This window comes from Neophocaena asiaeorientalis, unplaced genomic scaffold (assembly GCF_003031525.2).
Source record: "Neophocaena asiaeorientalis asiaeorientalis breed wild unplaced genomic scaffold, Neophocaena_asiaeorientalis_V1.1 scaffold180, whole genome shotgun sequence".
Taxonomy (NCBI): Eukaryota; Metazoa; Chordata; class Mammalia; order Artiodactyla; family Phocoenidae; genus Neophocaena; species Neophocaena asiaeorientalis.
In genome coordinates this window covers 514,712-541,673 of record NW_020173697.1, presented here as the reverse complement: position 1 = coordinate 541,673, position 26,962 = coordinate 514,712, and positions in this window count along the sequence as shown.

Sequence of the window (26,962 nt, the reverse complement as noted above, 5' to 3'; positions counted from 1 at the left end):
TACTTAATGGTCCCCTCCTTCCCATTCTGACCTCATCTACCATTTTTACTATCTTCCATCATCATACTGGCCTTTTTGCTGTTTCCAAAACATGTGAGGCATTTTCATATCTCAAAATCCTTGCTCTATACACTTCTTCTTCCTGGAGAGCTCTTCTGGTTAACTTTTACCCTCTCAAATCCCACGTTTTCAATGAGGTGAGGATTACCATGACCAATCTATTTTAAACTGCAGCTTGCCCAGCTTTTAAATTGACCCTCTCAATTCTTTTTACTGTGCTATAGGTTTTATTTTTTCCATTGAAGTTTTCACCTTCTAATATGATATATAATTTGCTTTTTATGGTTTATCTTCATTTGTCTTCCCCTGCTAGAAAACATGTTCCAAGAAGAAAGGAGTCTTTTTGTTTTCCATGGGTGTATTCCAAACATCCAGGACAGTGCCTGCCATATAATAGGTTCTCCATAAATATTTGTTGAATGAATAAGTGAGTCAATGAATATATACATTTCTCTTTCTACACATCCTTGGTTAGAAGATGAATGAGATGTTTGCTTATCTTGAACCATGAGAATATATACCATATCCTAGTGTATTTGTGTTCCGTGTCTGCTGTAACAAATTACAAGTCACAAACTTGGTGACTTGAAACAACAGAAATTTATTCTCTCACAGTTCTGGAGACTAGAAGTCCAAATCAAGGTATCTGGAACCACACTCCTTCCAGAGGTTCTAGGGAAGAATCTACTCTTCGAATTCAAAACTTAGAATGGAATGCTGTGGCCACATTACTCCAACCTCCAAGGCCAAAATCTTCAAATCTCTCTCTGCTCTGTTATCTGTGTGTGTGTGTGTGTGTGTGTGTGTCTGTCTGTCTGTCTGTCTGTCTGATCTCCCTCTACCTCCATTTACAAGGATACATGTGCTGGCACTTAGGATCCACATATGAATAATCCCACATAATCTCCCCCATCTCAAGATTCTTCACTTAATCACATCTGCAGACTCTCTTCCTAAATAAGGTAACATTTAAAGTCCCAGGTTAGGGTGTGATATCCTTGAAGGTCATTATCAGCCTCCCACACCTGGGGATGATGCTGGAGTGCTGTGGTTCCCTCAGAGCTGCATGGAGCAGAGCTGTCATGCCAGCCCTAGAATCCTTACTTTGGGATTTTAGGCTAAAGAGAAATAAACCGATTTTAAGCCACTCTTATTTTGGGCCTTGTTAAATTCGACCAAATTGGATCCTAACTGATAAAAGCTGATGAGTCACTGTTAATATCTTTTAATTGAAATATTACATTTACCTAAGATGAAGTTTCACAGACTAACCCTCATGTCACGTTTCTTTAATTTAGACTGGAAATTTATGGACTCATTGGGTAACATTGGTAATTTTGCATTAATCAGAAACTCTGATAAAAAGTGAAAAAAGTTATAACTTGATAATGAAGCTTAATAGAAATTTTTAAAACTTGAAATGTTTAGAGAATATAAAAAGTTATATAAAGAAATCTTATTATAGAACTATTTAGAACCACTGCTCTATATGAAAGCACATTAAATAGCTGAACAATTATCTTCTTTACTTACTACATTTTCTAAATAAGCCTAATGAAGAGCAAATGACAACAGTCTAGACTGACTCACAAAGATATGAACATTCTCAATAAAGTATGAGCTAAACAAATACTGTATCTGATAAGTGCCGGTGAATGGTGACTGAAGAGCCTAGCTTTTTAAACAGAAAACTGCCTCTTTAGCCCAGTTGTAAAAGCTGATATTTATTTTGACATGTTTGTCAAACAATAAATTAACACAATATTGGGCAATTCTAATTCTGCAAAGATAATCCCCAATAAACTTTCAGAGAGATCCTTGAGGGAGAGGTATTATTGGAGATTATAAACTAAAAAAGTGTTAGGAGATTAGAGATGTGAAAGACAGTTTGCAGGCTGTGGGATTCCAGTGGACATCTGTGGCTGGTCCCTTCCCTATATGTCCTATTAAGTGACACTGTTAGGGAAAACATCTCAGGCCAAAATAAACTCTAGGACCTGATAGACTTATGTATTAGATGTGAACGTGTTATAATTAAGCTATCTTGGCTCCCAATGGCTGCCCAAATGATCATGTACCTCATACATTTTATCAAAACACTAAAATTTTGTGTTCTTGCTTTTCTATACATTATCATTAACTGGTGTATTCGGTAGTTAACGCACCACCATCCAGCCAGGTGCCCAAGCTAAAAGCCTTTTTTCCATCTTCCCCTCCACATCCGGGACGGACCAGGGCTGGGGGAGGGGGGAAGCAAGTCTTAACCTATTTAATATCTCCTTCCGTGCATCTCCCATTACTATCACTTAGGTCGACTCCAGAACTATCTTTTCCCATCAGGGTCCCGTTAAGCTCCTAAATGATCTCCACACAACTATTGATGTCTCTCTAATACCATCTGCTTCCTGCATCCAGGGGAATCTGCTACAAGTACTAATACATCCTTCTTCTGCTGAAAACCATTGGGTGGTTCTTCAAGCCCATTCATAATCTGGCTATAGAATTTCATGGTGAGAATATGACCATTGGAGAGCAATTCAATGAACATATCATAGCAGGTTCTAATTGGTTCTCCAAGTGGCACAAGATAAGCAACAGCATTTAGTGTATCAGAGAACCAGATCATCAATCATTGAACATCTATAACAATCTCCCTTTGTCTACTCGTCACAGTAAATTTCAGGTTTTCATTCCATCTTCTAAGCTATTTTCAGACTTGAGCTATTCCTTTAGATTCTTCTTTCAGGTGACTCATGTTCATCCCTTGAATTTTATTCCTATTTTCCATTGTCTCCATCCTCTAGTCAAGATCCTTCTCACTTTCTTCCTCCACTTTAACTTTTAATGGAAACCTCTTCTTCCTCTACACCAATGATTTCAACAGTCAGGAAGGAGCACCCCTAGGACACATGACAACCATCCTACCATGATCAGAGTGAGATAGTTCTTCAAGTTCAGGTAAAAATTCATTTTGAGAATCACTGTTCCAGTTTTCCTCAAAATTTTCCTTAAAATGACCTTCCTAAAATATCCCGGTGATCGTATTACTCCCAACTCATCCACCTTCAACGGTGTGTCATTCTCATAGAATAAATTGCAAGCTCCTTAGAATTTCACATTACCTGACACATCTACCTGTAACCTATGCATCTTTCAAGCTGGTTTGCCACCATCCCCAGAACATCCCATCTCACCTACCTCCCAGTCTTTTCTCACTGACTCATTACCCTGCAAGCCTCATGGCACATCTTAGATCATAACATTCTTATTTATTTTTATGATTTAATCTTTCTATCCCCACCTAGACACTAAACTTCTTCGACAATAGAAACCAAATTTTAGTTATTTTTCTCCCTCAGTGTTCTTGCACAACGTTCTAATCCGTAGTCAACAAGTTAGTTGGCTTAAAAACTTACTCACTTGGGACTTCCCGGGTGGTCCAGTGGTAAAGAATCAACCTTCCAACGCAGGGGATGAGGGTTCGATCCCTGGTGGGGGAACTAAGATCCCACATGTTGTGGGGCAACTAAGCCCACGCACCACAACTAGAGAGAGAAAAAATCCACACGCCACAACTAGAGAGAAGCCCGCATGCTGCAACAAAGACCCAACACAGCCAAATAAATAAATATGTAAAAAAAAAACCAAAAACGTACTCACTTGATCCACCTTAGCTCTTTACTTTATTCAGGTGTCAAAGACAAGGAGATTCAACAAGGTAACCTGTTAAGTTTCTTATTCTGGATTTCCACACTCAGTCTCCTGAATGCCTGAGACCAGAGACTAGACTGAAATTCAAAGGAGCCCATTTGTTCGGAAATGCATTTAAAAATCTCTGTGAGATGACAGGCACAAGACTCACTTTCAGAAAAGCTAAACTTTCATATTCATGTAATTTCTCTCATAAGTTTCCAAAGTTGTTTTTATTTATTTTATGAATAAATAAACAAAGTCAACGATTATTGTTTAGATAAGTCATAAGTTCATGATGGCACACAGCCTCTAGCAATTTATGGGGGAAAGAAAATTTCTACGTGAAGTGGTAATTGTTTCTATCCCCTGGAACAGCAGACATGACCTTTGCTAGAAAGGTAGAATAAAATTTGGGAAGGTAAGATTCAATTCAAATGAGCAAGGCCCTGCATTTTTCTCTTAAAATTTTGAAAAGTCTCTGATAATAACGATCATACCTTACAGAGCAGTATTTTAAAAAATAGGCTTAGGATATATATCTGGATCTATCTGTCTGTCTGTCTCTCCATCTATCCGTCCATCTAGTCTGTCCCCCTGCATCCTCCACCTCCACTTCTGACCTAGGCTCACCAGAGGAAAATATAGCACTATGAATAAGAGTATTGCTCGATCTGAACTGCAAAGCAAAATTAAGTATAAGTATTATCTAATGCTGATCATCTAATATCTGCACCTAGCCAAACACACAACAGTAAAAACTAAACTCTATACCAAAAATACATACGTACATGCATACATATGTACATACATACCTGCTCTAAGCATGATCTGCTAATGCCTGATGGTTTGATTTTCTTAAACATGAAAAAAAAATTATATCCGGGGCGCAGGAATAAATAATTAATAAGAACCTGCTGTATAGCACAAGGAACTCCACTCAATACTCTGTAATGGCCTCTATGGGAAAAGAATGTAAAAATAAGGGTGGATATATGTATATGTATAATTGATTCACTCTGCTGTACACCTGAAGCTAACACAACTCTGTAAATCAACTAGACTCCTATAAAAATGGAAGAAAAAAGAAAACCAACAACAAAAAACCTATATCCTATTAAGAGCTACACTTACGGAAAGAAATCAAAGTGAAAGACACCACTTTGCTTCTTTAAGTGGACCAAAATCCACAGTGTTGCCCCCAGCAGGCACGTGCTGATTTTCGCAGGGGTCGTTTAAGAGGGCAGAGTCACTACAAGACAGAGTAACCGCAAGACCTGATCGCTAATTTGCTGCCAGTGCATGTGGGGTACAGACCAGAATTTCAGCTTGACCCTTGATTTTATAAGTTAATACCAATATTCCTTACATTATTAGTTTTACTGGTAAATCAGGAGCAAGTTGTTGGAGCCAGCTGTGACCCCAGGGCAAAAAGTCTTTGCCTGCTGTCACCTTCTGACAGTTTGGGCTGTTAATTACCTCAATCAACTAGAACACAAGCACCTCTCTGTCTGCCAGCTGGCAGGCTCTGCTTCAGAAACTGGCAGCTAGGGAAGATTTAAAACCTGTAAAAAGGGCTGCTATGTAAACAGTTTATTGTATAATATTCGATGACCAGAGTAGACCCGCACCAGTAATCAAAGGTAGGGTCTGCTATCGGGCCTTGAGAGGGTAGCAAAGGAAGAAGTTAAAAATAGCTTTTGTTTATATCTTCTTCATCCAGAAGAATGAAACTAGGGCTGTGGCTCTGGAGGAAGGACGTTGGTGCCTTGGAGGAAAGTCAGCCACTTAGCTCTCCTGGAATAAACGTGGACACAAACAAAAAGACGTAACTAAGCAGTTGTGTTTACTTTGCAGAAATCACAGAATGGGTGGAAAAGCTGAAAGCTCTCTACCAGTTCAGGATGCTGTATGGGCATTCACTCTAAAAGGGAATCTGTACCCATAACACATGTGTTATGGATTACGTGTGTGTTGTGCTGTGTAGCCGATTATACTCACTGCTCTATTCCAACCAAAATGACTTTCCTAACATTCAAGGACATTGAAAATACATTTTTCAAAATTATGCTAAAACTTTTGAGATTGTATCTGATACTTCACAATCTCCTTTCCAATTCTATAGGTAATTTTTAAAACATTAATTTGATTACACTATCAAAGGATAAATCAAAATGCTAAATGATTCTTAATATTTTACATTCCACTTGAACATTAAAATTCAGAGACATCTGGTCTTTGTTGATTTAATGGCTGGTTTCATAAGCCAACTGGCTTAAGTTCAAATCGTGATCAGAATCTAAATTATTTATTTGTTTTAAAGAAATATAAACAAGCATAATACACTGTGATAAAGTACCACTAATTTTCAACAATGAAAGGAAACAAAATTAACATGTATCTGCCTTTGATTCATTTCTTGGAGGCATTTTTTTCATAAGTCTTTCCAGAAGAAATAGTAGCCTCTTGATATTTTCCTTGGAGTCTCTTTTCATATAAATTATCAAAGCAATTTAGAATTAAATATTTTTATACACATACACACACACACACACACACACACACACACACACACACACACACACACACACACACCCCTCGCCCAAATATTCTACAGATAAGAATTATAAAGATGCCTGTATTGCAAGAAGACTTGAAAAACCCCACATCTAAGAGTAAATCCTACAGGTTTGTAATTTTTGCCTTGCCTTCCAGAGAAGCAAAACTTACATCCCCTTCTCCCTCATTCTTTGCAAACTCCCTGAAGCACGGTAGTGCTGTTGATCATAGCAGATAATATTGATTGCTTGCTATTTGCCACGCAAAATGAGAAGCTTTTAAGATGATTATTTCTCATTTATCCTTTGCAATAGCCTTAGGAGACAGGTTATAAGATTGCCTTCACTCTACAGATGAAGATAATATAACCTGCAGACAGTCATACAGATATTAATACAGAGATTCTGTAGCAAATCTTTCTGACTCGTGGCTCTAGACTCTTAACCGCTCTGCTACACCACCTCCCCCATCATCGGCACTTTCTCGGAACTCTCTCTTGAAAGACAATCACGTCTCCATGCTTCCTTGCTCCCTTCCTTCCTTCTCCCAGAACTTCATCAGCTCTATTGTTTTTTCTCTTAGGTATATATATCCATTCCCAGGGCTTCTTCCCACTCACTGTTCTCGTTTATTTCAGTGGCTTTGACTTTTACTTCTGTGCGTATGGCTCCAAATCTTCCTGGACTTTCTGGAGCTCCAGGACCCTCCATTTGGTCTGGGTATGCTCCCGTCTGCAGCAAACCTGCCCTTTCTCTTGTCGCTGCATCTTAATTAATGGCATTACAGTCCACCCAAGCTCAGGATTCTGTTTCATCTCTTCATGCGTCACCCACTCAGGTGAAAAAAATCTTAAGAACCCTACTTTTGAGAGAAATCTTTTTTTCCTACCCCCATAGCATGGCTAGTTTGAGTCCCCATTATTAGTATCCACTAAAATAGCATCACAGCAGCCAAGGAACTGCTTTCGTTACCTCTTGTCTCATCTTCTCTAATCAATCCCACATTTTGCCATCAGAAACATCCTTTTAAACCCAGAACGGTCCTCAGAACTCCCCTTCTCCAAAACCTTCAATGGTTTCCCAATGTACACAGACCAAAATCCAAGCTCCTCAGTTTAGTAAATCCCTTGGCTTAGCTCTGGTTTACCTTAATCCAACTTAACTTCTACTTCAATACCCCAAGATGCTCACTCTGCCTTCCTAATCAGCCCTGCCCTTGTCTCCTCCTGACTGTCCTTTCTTTGTGGGCATCCTCTTCCTCTTTCATCTTAATCCCTCTTAAACCACCTCTGGTTTTCTCCTATGAAACTCCTTGTGTTCCCACTGAAAATTCATCCACCTCTTCATTTATTTAAGATATATTTATGGAATACTTACCATGTGCCTTACACTACACTAAGATCTGAAGGCTTAAAAATAAAATACTGGGTCCCTTCTCTCAAGGAATCTATAATAAGCTAATGGAGAAGACAAACAGGTAAATAAGCAACTAAAATGACATGTGGTTTTCATGAAAGACACACACTTCTAAAGTGCACTCAAGAAAAAATAACCTTAAAAGTACTATGATTACCTTTTTTAAAAAAGAAGAAAAAGAAAATTGCTTCATTAGTGAATTCTGCTAAACACTTAAGGAAGAAATGTTATTAATTTTACACAAACTCTTCCAGAAATGAAAGATTCCACCATTACTCTGATATTGAAAATCAGACAAAGCCCTTACACAAAATAAAACTGAAGACCAGTATCTCTCATTAATATAAATGCAAAATCCTATATAACATTTTATCAAATCAGTTCAAGAAATATATAAAAAAGAATAGTATATCATGACAAAAGAGGGTTCATCCCAGATGTGTTAGGCTCGTTTCAACATTTAAAAATCAATAAATTTACTTTGTTATATCAATAGACTACAAAAGAGAAACCATTTTATCATCCCAATAAATGGAGAAAAATTATTTGACAAAACTTAAAGTCATTAGTGCACCGTAGAAACTCCTAGGAAAGTATTAATGAAAGGAAACTTCCTCAACTTGATAAAGGGTATCAACAAAAATCCTACAGCTAATATCATATTTAATGGTAAAAGAGCAAATGCCTTCCTCCTGAATACTGGGATCAAGACAAGGATGTCTAATCTCAGAACTTCTCTTCAATATTGTACTGGGGATTTTAGCCAGTGCAAGTAAAAAAAGAAAGTAAGAAAAAGAAAATAAAAGTCATGCAGTTTGGTAAGGAGGAAATAATTGTATCCTTACTTGCATATAACATGAAACATGATAATCAAGGTAAAAATCGTAAGGAATCTACAAAAACATGACTAGAACAATAAATGACTTTAACAGAGTTAACATACAAAAATCTACTTTATTTCTATATACTAACACCTAACAATTGGAATTTTTAATTTTAAAAAATCACACAGCATCAAAAACGTAAAATATTTAGGGATAAATTAAACTATTAAATAAGTACAAAATCTGTACATTGAAATTTTCAAAACATTGTTGAGAGACATTAAATAAATTAAATGGAGAAATATACTATGTTTGCAAATTGGAAATTTTGATTTTGGGAAGCAATCGGTGTTCTGCAAATTAATCTGTAGATGATCTCAGTCAAAATCCCAACAGGTTTTGTGTAATTTTTTGTGTGTATTTTGTATATTTTTGTGACAAGCTGACTCAAAAATATATATTGACATGCAAAGAAACCAGAATAGAAAAAACAGTTTTTTGAAGGACAACAAGATTAGATGACTTGCACTCTCTAATTTCAAGAATTATCACATTTTCATTGAGAAAAATTAACAATACAGAAAATAGAAAGACAAAAAGTAATAATTACAGCAAAAACTCATACCAAATTCCCACAATCAAAATACTCTTCTAGATTTTTTTCTATGACTATACATACAGTATTATCAACAAAAAAATAGATTATACCATATGGATTTGTACCATGCTATTTCATTGAATAATCTCAATTCAATAACTCCACCTTATCAATTAATATAGAGCTACATCACCATTTTTACTGGATGTATAGATTTTTATAGAGCTTGTTCAGGATTTGTTATTACAAATACTGTTATAAACAGTCTTGTACATACACCTTTGTATATTTGTCTGATTATTTTTTAAACTGATTTATTAAATGTTGAATAAATACAAGAGCATTTATAACATGTAAAATGCAAAGAACAAATATAAAACATGGCCTTTTTTGCACGACTAAAAAAAAAAGAATTATCACAGTGCTACAGTGTGGAATTAGTGAAGCATAGAGGTATAGCAAACTTAAGGTAATTCAAAGGAGACTGGATAGTCTTTCAACAAATGGCGCTGGAACAAGTAGATATTTATATACTTCTTACCTAGGACAAAAGAAGTACATATTAATTAACTACCTCATTATATCAAGGGGGGATGGAAAGAGAAGTGGATGATAAAGTAGGAATCCCAGTAGGAACCAGCTCTGGCTCCACCAGTATCTGTGGTTTTGGCAAGTCAGTCCATCTCTCTGGATATTGTCAGCAAAGTGAAAGTCATGGGCCAGATTATCTCCAAAGCACTTTCCATTTCTAATGTTCTGACAGTCTATGAGGCCATCAACCCAAAGGGGCTTTATCCTTCAAGGATTGAATGTTTTGGTGGCAGAACCCCAGCTGGAATGAAAAGAGAAGGAGGGAGGGAGACAGAGAGAAACCGAATTGAACCAAAATGCCTTTTTACATTGGGAATTTGTCATGTACAACTAATTCTACCCCCAGGGAAATTACAATTATTTCTATTCTTCCCACAAGAGGTCATTTTGAGCTCAGAAAATCAGTTGTCTTTGCCACAGATCATAACCTAATCAACCCTGTGCTTTATGATTGTGAATAGGTTCTAACAATCCAATAGCTAAGAAAATAACATGAATATTAAAAATACTGAAATTTCCTGATTTGCCTTTTAATCAATTTCTAAAGAGTAACCACAAATAAGATGATTTAGGCCTCAGAAGTGGCCATATGAAGTAAGAGAAATAGTATAGATATAGAATCTGTATTCTCTTCTCTGCTCCGCCCCGAATTATTTTGTATGATGTTGGCAAGTCACTTAAGATCTTTAGATGTCAGTTCCATTATTAGAGATGAAGTGTTTGGGGTTTTTGGTCTTTAAGATACCTGACGATCAAGGAATTCCTTGAAACTATGAAAAATGAAGCCCAAATTGAGAAATACAAATACTCAAATAATACTGAAAGCTTATCCCAGATAAATCTAGCACAAAGACTCATAAGCAACATTTCCCTCAAGAACTGGCATTCTGAGTTATCTTGGACCTAATCACCATTGTTATAAGAGAAAGCAAAAGAGCAAGTTTTGTATTCAGTTTAGAAGATAAAAGGGTGAATTACATCCATATGCCACAGATCCCAAAAAAACAGCAAAGTTTAAAGGTAGAATAATTGAAAAATAATCAAATATGTAACTTCGATCAATGAAAAGGTGAGAAATTTGTCATAGTTTCCTATCACTAGGTCAGTTAAATGAGAGATGTGAATGCTCCTTGGGAGAAATAAATTTCAGTTTCAAGGCTTAAAACCCACCAAGCTTCAGGTAAAAGAATTCTCCCATGCTGTACACCCGAAACTAAGACAATATTGTAAATCAACTATACTCCAATTTAAAGAAAGAGAGTGCTTCCAAAGAAAGCAGGAAGAGAATATATACTGAAGAACGATTCAAAATAAAGTGAAATATATTTTCTAGCAAAAATTGCTGCTGCTTTTAGAACTTAAGGTGTAAGAAAGATTTTAAAAAGAGAAAGAATTCATTCTCAGAAATATTCTCATAGCAGGAGATTTTTCTAGACCCATGTCAGAATATCTCCTGAATAGTAGAGCAATGAGTAACTTAATTTCTCTTTAAATTATTCTGTTGCTGCATCTTACACAGCAAACATCTTACTGGTCGAGGTTGTTCAATTGTATAAATACTTCTCATTCTTTTGGTTATTTCTTAAATTATCTCTTTAGAACTGTCAGATAACTTAGATTTTATCCTTGAGAGAACAATTCTGCTGTTAGAGAAACAAAGACTGGTGTTTAACGGAGTAGGTCTTAGGCAAATCATAAGGATTTAGATTCATAAAAACCAAATAAACAAAAGCAGGTTTTGCCTTCCTGTCCACATAATGAGCACGAAGCTTCTCTGGCTTTAAGCAAATGTGGACTGTCATTTTACATTCCCCCCCCAGTGTATGATGTAACAAAATAGTTCACAAATACCCAAAAAGGAAATCAGACTCTGGTGAGGATTCTCAAGACAGTTATCGTGAGTGCTTGTGTACACACATTCACACACACACACACAAACACAGCCTGTTTTGCAAACGAGGAAAAACATGGTCTAATCATTTCTGCAGAAAATACACCTTATTAACCCTTGGGCAAAGCATCATAGCTGAAATCTTGAACAGGATGGACCCTTTAAACCATTCATCATTCTTCCATTAGAAACCACTCCTACTTTCTCATGCAATACCTACAATGTTTAAAGTAATAGAGGTTCTAAGTACACAAACAAGTTAGAAATATTAAAAAATAATGACTCAGATGTCATTTTATAATTCCCCTTCACAGTAAATATCTAAAAGAATAATTTTGAAAATTATGCTTTGCTTTCTCTCTGTTTTTTGTAACTTTCCATGAATTCTTACATATCTTCGAATCATTAGTTCCTCTGTTCTCAATAAAATTTCTCAATGAAGGAAAAAATTTAAAAACAAGAAAAAAAGAGAAGCTAAAGGGGAAGAGAGGAGAAATGAAAGAAAGAAAAAAGGTAAGAATTTAACATTTTTAAAATAATGACAAAACATCCCTTCCATGCTCTTTCAGATTTTCAACATTGACCGTGGGGACGAAAGCTTCTGAGGCTTGGGTAAGTATGTTGAAAAACTTCATATACTCTTTAATTCACTAACTATACCCAGAGGGAAACAAAATTCAACAGGAATTTGAAAGCTCTCCTGGATGTCACAGATACCTCACACCTCATGTGTGTCCTAAGAAGAAGGAAGTTCTCCAAAAATGTGCAGGATTAGGTGTTTGTCTATTCTGGACACATCATCCACTGACATTTGGAAGACTTTTAAATATGCCACGATAGATTCTACCAGTAGCCTTTGTGGAACTTACTTTTCTTCAACTCACTGAACCAATACCTTAACTGGCAGTTGCAAGGGACAATCCTCAGCCCTGTAATGGTAGACAGTATCTATACAATTCACAGAGAATAAACTGGAATCTCAATAAGGCTTGAACACCTGTCAGAGGTACGCTGCTACATGTTCAAACAACAGGCTCTCCAGAAGAAGAAAAATGTGTGTGTGTACATTTATTCTTTATTATACCTTTTACTGATAAAAAGAATGTGTAGCACACAAATTACAAATAGTAATAAAATATGTAAAACTCTTTTTTTCCCCCAGATTTCACACAGCCAATTTATTCTCGTAGAGGCTTTGGTTGATTTTTGCCAAACTCTTAAATTCATTATCAATCTCTGGTTACAACTGATGAATATAATTCTAACATCAACATTGGTTAATATTTTCATTTACTTTAACAAACAAGATGAAGGTAAAAACACCAAAGAAATAATTTGGAACTTCACTCATTATCAATGATATGAGCATTTCCTTTGCTGAATCTCATAATAGTTTGCAAATACTAGGAGGATATGTCATTAAGTGTCGTACTATTCACATTATAACAGCTACAGATATAATGCACTTTTAAATTTGATCTGCATTATTATTTCCTCCATCATTTTTTTTAAGTCTAGACCAAAAAAATACCAAAATCTAAAACAATAAATAAAGCCCTAATTCTCAACGTTTGCCAGTTTCTATGGCTTGAGTACTTCTTCTCTGACAGAATTTAAGCTACAAACATGCATCCCCAAAGGCGGGAAGAAATATTCAACAGCACACTGTTATATGATACTTCCAAATACAGATGCAATAGACATGAATTATCCCAAGAGCATGGATGATAGCACAATGTAGTAAATTAAGTAGGAAGGACTTGGAGTTTGGGATTGGCAGATGCAAACCATTATATATAGGATGGATAAACAATGAGTTCCTCTTGTATAGCACAGGGAACTATATGCAATATCCTGTGATAAACCATAATGGAAAAGAACATGAAAAAGAATGTATATATATGCATAACTGAGTCACTTTGCTGTACAGCAGAAATTAAACACAACATTGTAAATCAACTATACTTCAATAAAATTTTTCAAAAATTAAGTAGGAAATAATACATTTTGAGTATGTATTACTTTTGTTTTAATGTAATTTACTTAATTGTAAGTTTATGTAATCCAATTTTTAATAGTGGCTCTGTTTAACAACCAGCTCACAAAATTCCTTAATATTTAAAATCTGCTCTTGGGAGCCAGTGTGGACCAACTATTCAGAGTCTACCGGGGCTTGAATACTTGCCATTTTGTCATAGCTTCATGAACCTAAATTCTCGCCTAGGTGAAATATTACTGGAATTACCAGAAGAGAAATTCTTTTAATTTCACTTAAGAATATACCACTTAGAAAATAAGTCCAACTTTGGCAAATGCTTTTGAAAGCCAATTTGTTAATGATATAAACATCTTATACCAATGTGTATTTACACACCACAGAAGAACAATAGAGGGTTTACATTTTATATAGGTTTAAGGTTTTCTGTTTCTTTGTTTCCATAACAGATTACAGTGATCAGAATAAAAGTAGCCGGCAATTAGCCTGCTTATTCTCCTTGAAACCATTCAGAACAAAATTTATTTATAGTATAAAACACCAGAGCCTATAAAATTACCAAAGCCCCATCTTCAAGAATGTAAGCAAGATACTTGCACTTGTAGATCAGAGTTTGGCCGAAATTCCATCAAATGATCCTGAACCCTGTCAGAAATCTAAGTTAAAAGGTACCTACAAATAAGTCATATATTTAGTTATGAATCAAACTTTCCACCTGAGAAAGAAAGAGGTGTAGTATAGAAAGAGCAAAAGCATTGAAGGATTGGCATCAAAGAGGGTTTGGGTCTAAATTCTAGTCAAGCCACTTAACTAACCATGTAACTTTGGGAAATGAATTAACTAGTCTAATCCTCTGTTTCCTCAAAGATAAAGTGGAGATTGCAACACTTACTTTACAATGCTGTTAGGATTACATAAAGAATATCTGTGCATTACAGGGCACATAGTAGCAGATCAGTAAGTGATAGTATTATGCAAACGTATTCTTTTCTGCCTAATCAAACTTGTAGAGACTAAGGTAGGAACCCATTAGAGAATAAATATTCATATGCACTGAAGTCTTTCCAGGAAGATTTTTATTTATTTATTTTTTTTGCAGTACACGGGCCTCTCACCGTTGTGGCCTCTCCCGCTGGGGAGCACAGGCTCTGGACGGGCAGGCCCAGCGGCCATGGCTCACGGGCCCAGCCGCTCTGCAGCACGTGGGATCCTCCCGGACCGGGGCACGAACCCATGTCCCCTGCATCGGCAGGCGGACTCTCAACCACTGCGCCACCAGGGAAGCCCTTCCAGGAAGATTTTATTCAAAGCAAAGTAAGTAGACATTTTCACCAACTTCAGAGGATACCTCAGGCCCCAAATATCTAAAAAAAACAAAAAACCAAAGCAAAAACAAAAACAAAACAAAACCCACTATCATTGGACTTCTTTGGGTTAAGACAATGCAAATTAAATCTGAGACTCTGAAGCTGTATTTGATCCATCAAGTACAAGATCTTCAGAAGTACTGCAAGTCCCCTGCAGTCTTTACAACTTAGCACTCTCATAAAGAAAAAAGAGATGTTAAATATCTGCTATTTGCTACTGAAAGAGTCACATTGCATTCAGATGCACAATTTAGGCATGGTGATATTAGGAAATTCTAGTTCAAATGCATATTTTACCTAAAATTGATTTCCTTAGCCCTCAGTACCCACTAATTCATTAGCACGCACCCATTTTTCATTTAGTTTTCCTGAGAGAAGATGGGGCCATGAAAAGGTAACTTATTGGGAGTGGGTGAAAGCTACTATCACATGGAAAGTTCCTGCCTGGGAGAGAAAATGATGCACTTGGGGGTACCACAGCCTCTGGCCAGTGCCCTGGGGAAAGACAAAAGGGAGCTTCGTAAACAAAGTTGTTCTATTTTGCTGTTTTATGTGAAAGCAGTCCTGGCCACAGTCATTAAAAAATCACTATTTTTCTTGAGCCACAAAGAATATTTTCTTGAAGAATTCTTATTAATATAGAAATATCAATATCATCAAATTATTACAATAAGTCAATAGCAACAAGTGACTATTTTTACTTGGGCTTTTCTCTAGTGGCAGAAACCCATCTTCTGAGGTAGCTAGCTCCTAGCAGGAGTGCTTCAATCGAGTTAAAAGTATCTCTTCTTCGTACTTTATGTCTCTAGAAAAAAATGTATGAGCCAGAATCCCTGAAATAACAGTTAAAGGAAGCAGCAGCCGGGTGGAAAATCAAAGTCCCAAAGCAAAAGCAGGGGCAACTGCTGAGAATGTCCTGTTATGCCTGAGAGTGGCTCAGAGGTAGCCACCAGGCTGGAGGGGAAACGAGAAGATTTTCCTTGACACAGTATTTGCTTAGCAAGCACACAGTTTTTACCTAGAGAATATATTTATTTAGGCAAATTAATACCAAGAGTTGGAGGGAGCCCTGATGGAGATGATGAAGGAGCTAAACCCTCTACAGGACAAAAAAAAAAAGAATCCCATGTGCCTGCAATCACTCAAATGAGGAGAGAATAAAAATCTAAAATGATACTTTACCTGAAAAACTTTACCCAATTTTTTTATTATAAGAAGCTAATTTAATCAATAATCAATCAATATTTATTGATTGCCTACAATGTGCTTGGCCCTGGGTAGGAGTAAGATATGTCCCCTGCCCTCTCACTGCATGGAGCCAGGAGGGGAAATGGACCCTGGGCAATAAGATGACGTGATTGGTCTCAGAAAAGGGGGACAATGGAGATTCAGTATGGTCTAGAGGGTCAGGGAAGGTTTCCTGAGGAAGTGATGTATCCAGGAGAAGTTACCTGGGCAAAATCTGAGAGGTAAGGGGTGAGAGAGGGAGAACAGAAAGAGGAAACAGCCTTAGAAGAGAGAACTGAGTGTGGGAAGTCGGGAATAGAACCATAAGTAGTCTGAGGAACTTAAGAAATCTGTCTGGAGATGAATGGATAAAGAAGGTGTGGTACATAGATACAATGGAATACTACTCAGCCACGAAAAAGAATGAAATAATGCCATTTGCAGCAACATGAATTTACCTAGAGATTCTCATACTAACCGAAGTCAGACAGAGAAAGACAAATATCATATGATATTGCTTATATGTGGAATCTAAAAAAATGGTACAAATGAACTTATTTACAAAAACAGAAACAGACCCACAAACGTAACCATAAGTAGTCTGAGGAACTTAAGAAATCTGTCTGGAGATGAATGGATAAAGAAGGTGTGGTACATAGATACAATGGAATACTACTCAGCCACGAAAAAGAATGAAATAATGCCATTTGCAGCAACATGAATTTACCTAGAGATTCTCATACTAACCGAAGTCAGACAGAGAAAGACAAATATCATATGATATTGCTTATATGTGGAATCTAAAAAAATGGTACAAATGAACTTATTTACAGAAACAGACCCACAAACATAGAAAACAAACTCATGGTTACCAAAGGGGAAAGGGCGAGGGCAGGGATAAATTAGGAATTTGGGATTAACATATACACACTACTATATATAAAATAGATAAACAACAAACAAGGACCTACTGTATAGCACAGGGAACTATATTTAATATCTTGTAATAACCTAAAATGGAAAAGAATCTGAAAAAGAATAGATATATATGTATGTATAACTGAATCACTTTGCTGTGCACCTGAAACTACCACAACACTGTAACTCAACTAAACTTCAATAAAAAGTTGTTTGGAAAAAAAAAAAAGAAAGAAAGAAATCTGTCTGGAGCAAAGAGAGTATATCAGCCAGGATCCGGAAGGAAATGGAAATCATGCTGGTTATTCTAACAGAGAGAACTGGGAATTACTTCCCAAGTGTTTGGCAACAAGAGACAGTCACTGAAGGAAGCAGGGAACCCCCACCCCCACCCCGCAAAGTGTGGGGTAACAAAGGCAAGAGGACAGAACTGGAAGCTTTGAGGAGGGGACAGAGCTGGAATCCAGACTCAGAGGAAGGGATTCCGGCCAGCAGATCCTACTTCCATCTGAGGGGACACAAGGAGACAGGATTTGGGAAAATGCTAAAGGCTGGAAACCATTGCTTCAGGAATGAAGAGCTATTGGTGCATAATCAAGAACAAACAGAAAGGAGCAGGCCTTTTCTCTCTTCTCCACCTCTCCCTGGCACCTCCTGTTGGCCAAAGTTCACCGTGAATCTGACATTCCCCATGGGTCTCCATGGGTGCATCCAACTGCATTTTCATATGGAACTGGTCCCCCTGTTATATTAATACTTGATTTACATCCTTATTGTCATAGTCAAAAACTACTATTTCATTAAACTATTATCAAGTTATTTTAGTCTCCATTATTTTACCTTTCATTTAATCCCTTCAGTTCCCATCCTGAGTTAGAAATATTTCACTTTGGCCAAAGCTTAGAGTACATGTGTGTTGCCTATGAAGCATGCTTCTTTGCAGCCCCGTCGTTAAAGGGGCACCACCAAGCACACCCCACGCTTCACAACTATTGATACTTCAGGCAGAAAAGTACAGGCTCTTCTTCCGATGAAAGCAGAAATGAAGCAGTGTTTTTGCTCTTCTGCTAATTTTAAAGGTGGACACTAAGAACTTCAGTTTCTGTCTTTGATCTCAAAGCAATTTACATTGCAAGAATAAATAAAGAGATGGGATTTACCCTTTTCTCTTCATCTCGATTGATTGACATTTCTATCTACTCCTAAAGAGGAAAGAGGTCAGATGTCTGCAACAGCTGTACATGGCTGAAGTAACAGATATAGTTGTATAACATCTTTAAGTCTTGAAGTCCTAAATTATACTAGAACGAAATTACAAACTTCAGGGAATTGGCAAGTTTTGCTTGACCTGTGTATTTTTTCCCCCCTCAAATCACCTGACAAAGCCTGAACTCCCATAATTTGTAAATAGTGACGACCTTCAGAATTTCTCATTTTATTTTGCTTGGGCTCCTAAGTCTCTTTCATAGATACTAGAGCAAGAGTTGGAAAAGGCAAGGAAAAAAAAAAAAAAAAAAAGCAAGGCTTGCTTCATCATCTTAAAACATCACAGCTAAAATATATTGTGTACATAAATACCAACCCAGACTTTCCAAAATGGATATAATTTGCAAGGCTCAGTGTTTGATATCTAGATATATTTGTAACATCTCAAAGCACTCTGGGCTGATTTTTTTAGACAGATTTTACAGAACCCAGCTTAGGCGAACAGAAGTTGTAAATTATATCTAAGTGGACTTTATAAACAAAAGTTAAAGTCGAGCATGCAAGGAAATATTGAAAAGTTTGCATAATGTTGTCAACATCTCCTGTGCCAATGTTCATCCTTTCTTTTATTATTTGCTGAACTTTTTTCTATATACATGGATCTATGTCTACCTAAGTATGTGTGTACAGATTTATGTTTTCAAATGAAACAAAGCTGTGCAGTTATTATTGCAGGGGTCGCCCAGTCTCTGCAAGCACATGCTTCCCAGGCACTATTAAAGTACAGTACCGACATTTCTCTCTTGTAGCTCGTGAGTGTGAGCCGCCCTGGGCTTGCATTTCGGGAAAGCGCCTGGAGAATACCAATTTCATTTAGAAACTGCCCTGCTTAAGTGTTTGGAAGGGTTTGACAGTGTCGCATCAGGTGATCAGATATATTTTCAGAGCTACCACAGAGAAAGTTAGAAATGTCACCCAAAGGTTTAGATTAAATGCATTTTTCCTACAAAGGAATTGATTTTAGCCATCATTTAAATTTATAACATGTGCCAGTTTCCAGGCTTTTGTTACGTTACAGAATTTAGATGCTGGTCTCTGCTTTCAAATTATTTTAGTACCTGGTATGGACTCGTTCTTGAAAGGCAAAAGTTGTTATGCTGTTACACACTCTTCAACGAATGGCCCAACTGGAAATTCTCATGTAATAGAGACGAACAGCCATTTCTCATGCTGCTTCAAACACTGTTATACTGTGAAAACAATATTTTTGAATATGTTATTTCTCTTCTACAAGATTTTCCGTTCCTACTACATAGAACTTTAAAAAAAGTACAAAATGTTGTAGTTTAATTAGCCTTGTAATATCTTCCCCAAAATTATATATATATATATACATATATATATGTGTGTGTGTATATATATATATATGATGTATCCTTCCCCACTCACCACCCTCATTTGAGGAGCAGGCATCCACCTCAACTTTTACTGACTATATCCAGTGTACCTTCAACAGTATTACATATTGTCCCTGAAATTATGAGGACGAGGGAAACTATGCCAGTCTAGGTGAAATCTGTTCATCAGTAACTCATATGAAAATAGTGTATTTGCAAGGATAATCAACTCTTTTTGACGATACTCTGGAGAGAGAGAAAAAGTAGTTTAATTCAAAATTGAACAGAGTTTTCTGCACTGGTCTATCAGCTTGCTTCTCTGTCTGCCTTTTTATTGAATCCATACTTTGTATTTCAGTGGCCCATTAAATTCTTCTCACGATTTAGAGTTTCTCTGAAAATATTTTGTGAACACTGAAGGAGTAAAATTGCACTAACAGTCTTGCAAATCTGTATTCTCTAAACAAGGACAGAGATGTCTTCAGGTTTTATTCTGTTTTGTTTGTTTTGTTTTGTTTTGCTCTTAAAGGAAGGGTCAAACATTAACACATGACAACAGTGAGATTACACAGATAAATTTTCTTTTCTTTTATCTAGTAAACTTTCTAATGATGGACTTCAAAGGCAGACAGGGAAGAAGCTTCCCTGTCTTCTGTGCCAGGAGGAGAGGCAAGGCTCTTTACCACTCATATGGGAGAGATGAGGAACCTTTGAACGGATCATTGGTTTTTATGAGTAGTAATGAGGTGAGAAGTATTCTAGTGTGTGGTACAGGCCTTCATTAAAAGGCGTGAAACAGAATGGCTTATGGTTACAGGGGGTAATTTGTTCTAACATACTTGCTAAATTGTGCTGTAACCATGCCAGTTAACAGCACTATATTTTCCATAGGATTCCTGAATGCATTTGTGTGCAATTATTCTGCCCATACAACGTTCAGGGATTTTTCCAATCGCTTATGTTAACTACTTGACAATGCTCACTCCCTCCGTGGAAAGTATATTGAGCCCCATGGTTAAAGAGAGCGAAAAGGATCCAGCGATGTTCTCATTCTCCTCTTCAAGCCAAAGGGTTCTTGTAAAGTGAAAAATTCACAGAACCCAAATTTAAATGAATACCGTTTGCTGAAAAGGTATTGTCAGAAGTAATAACCCGCTGAGTCACTCCAAAGCTTAAGGTTTTAAACTACGTAGTATAATAAGTACACTACATAAGACAGAAAGAAAATAAGATTTGGTAGTTTCAAGTCTATCATTTAGAAAAGAGAAGAAAAGGAAAAAAAAGCTGAAAAGTAAGAGCAATGACTTTGCTACACTTCTGAGGAAATTCTGCCCCTAAGAGAACTTAAAGTTCTGTAACGTATACCAAGAAGGTTGCTTCTTCAGACTTCTACTGGGAACGTTGGACTGAAATTTTATTCACTGGAAAAATCATCCTACTGAGAGAAACAACATGTCCTTGTTTTTCACATGACCAGCTATGAAAAGAAAAGATGTTGTAGGATAAAAATGTTGTTTTGGACAGGACCTAGGATTTGGGTATATCCTAAGGGAAACTGTTTTACGAGTGATAGCTTTTTAAGACAGGTTTACTATTACACTGAAAATGTCATAACTTAGACTTTTGAGAGGGGGAAGAAAAACTCCTTTGAATTTTCTACAATTTTCTTAAAAGGCAATACTACAAAATTCATTACTTCATAAAATATGCTCCGATTTTACAACTGATGACACAAGTATATTGGAACAGCAATACATGAATTAAATACAATTGACATGTCACCACGGACTAAAACTGGAGACAGATTTAAACACCAACAGACCTTACAGTGAGACAGGAAGTATCAGTGTCTGTCCACTCAGTGGAATTTCTAGGCTTAGCAGTGGGGAGAAGAACTTTGTCACTATCACCCTTTTCATTATTATTTTGTCACTTTGCACCCTTTTCACTATTATTTTGTCTTTGCGGGTTAGATATTTGATATTTTGGGGAAAAACTATTTACCACCACAGTTTCGTACCTTATTCTAGCCTCGGAAATAAATACTGTCAAACTTAATAGAAACCAGGCAGTGGGCCTACAGTCAATGAAATAGGCTCAGCCTCCCCTTACTATTTCTTTTTATTGGGTTTTCAGGAAAGTCTATGAAGGAAATTCTGATTGCAAACCTCAGTCAGTCCTTCCAGCCTAAGAGAGGGAAATGGTAGCCCTGGGCTATGTGTTAGAATCAGTGGTATTTTTTCAGGCTAAATTGAGTATGTGAGCAGAGTGAATAAGGAAAATTCTATTTCACGATGGTCAGTGTTCATCATTGTACCACAAGTAGTTAGATCAGGTAAGGGCTCTTACTGAATACATCTTATTCTGTGCTAGATCCAATAACCTAGAACATTACCCAGAGAAAACAACCAATCTTTTTATCACTGTCTAATTACTGTCACACACCATTGTAAAGCAATTATACTCCAATAAAGATGTTAAAAAAATTACTGTCAGTAATCAAAACATGACTTTTCCTCAGTTTCATGCAAATGTGGACACTCTGAGTTAATTGGTAACAACGAGAATAAAAAACCTGGAAGCTAATGTAGAAGAAAATGAACATTAAAAGGACATTTATCATTCTTTAAGCTTTCTTTTGCATGTGTCTCATTTAGGTCTAACTGAAGAAAGGAAAGCTTTTCTGATTGATAAAAAGAAACAAGTTTTAGGTGTATACAGTGTGAGATGAATGTATATGTCTGATTCCCTTAGGACATCATGGTTCCCCATGACTGGAAATCCCAATGGTTGATGATGTCAAACGCCTCTATTTACTTACATCTATTCTCAAAGTTTCTCTGAAATTAAAAAATGTATATTAAGGAAGAGAAAAACAAGTATAAGGAGACTAAAAGGATAATAAATACGGGACAGAAAATACATATTCAAATATGTGGAGACTAAATCTGTGTAATGAAAACATGAGTCGGAGGAGAGAAGGTAGTTAAAATACTCTATTTATACACCCACACTTGGGCAAAGTTTTTATTGGAGACTACTAGTGGTTGCCTTTTCATAAGAAAGCTGGAGCCATTTAACAAAAGCTCCACGTGTTCCAAACCCCTGGCAGGTGTGGAGACCGACAGGTGTAAAGGAATCCACAAAGCTCTGGTCAGCAAGAAAGAGCTGCCTGGGCAGTTGGGATGATGTTACAGCTCCATCCTCTCTGCCTGTGGGCATCTCTACTGAGCTATAATTTTCTTTTTAATATTTATTTATTTTTGGCTGTGTCAGGTCTTAGTTGCGGCACATGGGATCTTTCGTTGTGGCGTGCGGGCTTAGTTGCCCCGTGACACATGGGGTCTTAGTTCCCCGACCAGGGATCAAACCCACGTCCCCTGCATTGGAAGGCAGATTCTTAACCACTGGGCCACCAGGGAAGTCCCTCTACTGAGCTATAATTAATGCAGCAGAATGCATAGAAGGTTTAGAAAAACATCTAGCTTTATTTTGTTTCACCAGAGTGTCTAAAAATTGGGGAGTAGAAAGGAGGAGAGATAAATATACTTGGACCAACATTAGAATAAGCCAAAAAATTTTTTTATTTTGAAGCCATTGAGTGAAAAAAATTTTTTTTACTGAAGTATAGTTGATTTACAATGTGTTAATTTCAGGTGTACAGCAAAGTGATTCAGTTATAGATAGATAGACAGGTAGATAAATAGATAGATAGAATTTCAAATTTTTTCCCCTTATAGGTTATTACAGAATATTGAGTAGGGTTCTCTCTGCTATACAGTAGGTCCTTGTTGGTTATCTATTGTATATATAGTAGTGTGTATCTGTTAATCCCAAACTCCTAATTTATCCCTCCCCTCTCTTTCCCCTTTTGGTAACCATAAGTTTGTTTTCTATGTCTCTGGGTCTATTTCTGCTTTGTAAATAGTATCATCTTTCTGGATTCCACATATAAGCAATATCATATCATATTTGTCTTTGTCTGTCTGACTTCACTTAGTGTGATCATCTCTAGGTCCATCCATGTTGCTGCACAAGGCATCGTTTCATTTTTTATGGCTGAGTAATATTCCGTTGTGTATAGATAGATAGATAGATAGATAGATAGATAGATAGATAGATACACGTATATAGATATATACCACATCTTTATCCAAAGAATAAACCAAAATTTTAAAGCGACCGATGTTGACCTTTTGATTCCCTTTCTTTGATTACATCCACGTACCTTTCCAAATCCTCCTCATATGAGTCTTTGATGGATGCTAGGTAAACTTAGGAATTTCTTTCATGATCCAGCATATTCAAATTTATCTTGGCCATATTACTAGTTACCATACTTGGAATTTCTCTTCTGTTTCATCCATTCAGAGACAATCTCTGGACTCCCATTCTTCCTTTGTACAATAATCCAAGGCCCAAACTCAAGTTACTTCCACACGTAAACTAGATATTAACTCCCACCCATTAAGAGCTCCCCTGTCCTGGCTACTAACTGTATCACACACATTTGAAAGAATTATATTTAATTTCTCAACTTGTTATTCGTTTTCTTGAATTGTTCCTAGATTGTTTCAGATGTATTGATCGTCTCATGATAAACTGTTTGAGGATACAAAAAATATATATACATAGCATTTTTGTTTCACCAAGAGCAATATGCAAATGAAAAATAATATAAAAGTAGAAAGTCTGAAGGAACACGCTAGATTCAGTACCTCATGGCATATATTTATGTCTTTTAAGGTAATTCTCTTGCTCTATTGCCGAACTTCTAATGAACCTAGTAGTGGAAATTATTGTCCAAATAAGAAGAAAAGAGATAAAATTGGAAAACAGCAGAAGATCGGTCTTTAGCTGAGCATTCTTTGTCGTACTCCTTTAAACTTCTCCCTGTATTACCCACTTTGCTTGGGATTATCTAGAAAAAGAGAGACAGAAAATGAAAGTAAAAATGACACTGAAATTGAGGCTATCTGGGGAAGAATGGGAGACTAGTTTGAGGGGATTAACGGGGCAAAGACATGCTTGCATTTTGAAGGCCCTTTTCCAGAAGTTTCTCAAATGCCAAATATGTTAATTTAACACATTGAACCAGTGATTCGGTTTATTCTGTTCTGGGTTTCTGGAATATAAAGAAATTATGACTATAGTGAATGCCTAAAAATGGCAAAGTACAACCAATCATGTTTCTTATTCATTGAAAGACACTAAATGAACATAATATGTATTTGTCCTACTCATGATATTGAAATGGGTATTCGGTAGAATGAGTTTATAGTTCACTGAGCAGAAAGCCTTTTATTCTTTTAATCAGAACAGCATCTTTTCCAATTACCTTACAAGTCATAAAATTCTCTCTCATAGCATGATTTGTCATGTTTAGGTTACTTGTCAAAATCCCCTTTGAATTACTAGTCATATATATGAATCTAAAATATTTATAATTAAGATCTCTGTGGTAAGACTAATCCATTTAATTGTCTTATTTATGCTACCCATCACTGGCAGAATTTAAAGACACTAATAAACATTGCTTCCATATTCTCTTTGCTCAACTTCTATGTAGAAACAATGGAGTTTTCATTCCAGTGTACAGAGAAGTGCCATATTTAGAGACATTTAGCAAGACATTCCAAAGCTATAAATAAAATTCCAAACGCAGTTCTGTACCTCAATAAGTAGAACCATAGAAAAAACCTGGCTGGTTGCCAAAAATTAAGGCGTGTGATAGAAAGCCTTTCTCATATCCAAGTTAGTGAAATGAGACAATTAAAATGAATGCTCCCCAGGATGTGGAGAAATCTACATTATCCATAGGTGAGCTCTCATCATTCCAGATTCCACGTTAATATCTCTAATTCAAATAGATAATTGTGAAAAGCCTTGAGTTTTTGTCTAAATGCTTTCTGGCAGTGGGGAGAGTGTCATGCAAAAGAATTCCCCTGTTCTCCTCTCCTCACAGCTTAGAATTAGAGTGAAAGTGTTAATGTCCCTTGTAATTTTTCTTTCTCAATAGCAACATGCTAAACTCCGAGCATTTCTCATTATATTATTACAATTTTTAAAAATTGCTGGCTAATCCAATTCTGATCTGAAAAACCTTTCTCTAATTAGTTTCTTTGCAAAATTGGACACAGACAGATCGTAATCCCTCATTTACTGATTTTATTTTAATGCTATTACTCAGCATATGTTGGCTCTATTAAACCATTACAGTAAAAAATTAAAATGAAAGTCATATGATTTATCCCCCTTTAAAAAGTGCTCAACTGGTCTAATAAAAGTCGAGTGCCAAATGCCAGATGTCTGATTTAAAAGAAATTCTGAACAAAAAAGAAAAACTCTCCCATTATTCTCTTAAGATATTTGGTTGAGATTAATGCCATCCAAGGAAAAATAACATTTATATATTAATACAGTTGTATGGGTATATTCAACTTAAGTAAGAAGATGCATATTGATCTTGGTTGCTTTAAACCCTCATCTTGAGAAATAAATTTGTACTGCTTTTATGTGCTTTCAGCAAGCCAACCCGATATTTTAAAAAGGAAATGAGGGTGGTTGCTTCCATTTACAACGCAGGAGTTCAGAATAGAAATGCAAGATATCATCAAGATAGATATTTCTAATCAGGTTTTGCCCATTACTTGTCCTTCAAACTTTAGTTCCTCCTCATTATTTAATTATCAGCATAATATCTAGCCAAAATCTATTGTCTGGGAAACTAAATTGATGTTCTCAGGTCTATAGAAAGATTTTTTCAAAAGAAGAGCCGAATAAAGGCAGCTATCTTTTCAGTTTTTATTACACTTTCACTCAACTACTCCATGTTCACCACTCCCCAGTTATTTTCAGATCTTTGCTCCAGATCTTTGCTCATATTATTTTTTTTCCCAAGAACATCTTTTCTCTTTCCAAGAGTTAAGATCTATGCCTCAAAGATGATCTCACATAACATTCTTTTCACACTTTTTTTTTTTTTCTGATTATTCCTCCCTTCCACTGCCATGACTACAGTACTGTTAAGGGTAGTCACTGGCTAGCAGGTCCGCAGACACATTTGCCTTTCCTCCTGAACCCAGCAGGTTACATCCCCCAGCCTCCTCAGTGAGGGGTGGCCTTGTGATGGTGGGTAGACCAGTGGACTGTCAGCAGAAGTCCTTCTGTGTGAGGGGCACTCCCTCTCCTGCTGGTTGGATTTTTTTTTTTTTTTTTTTTTT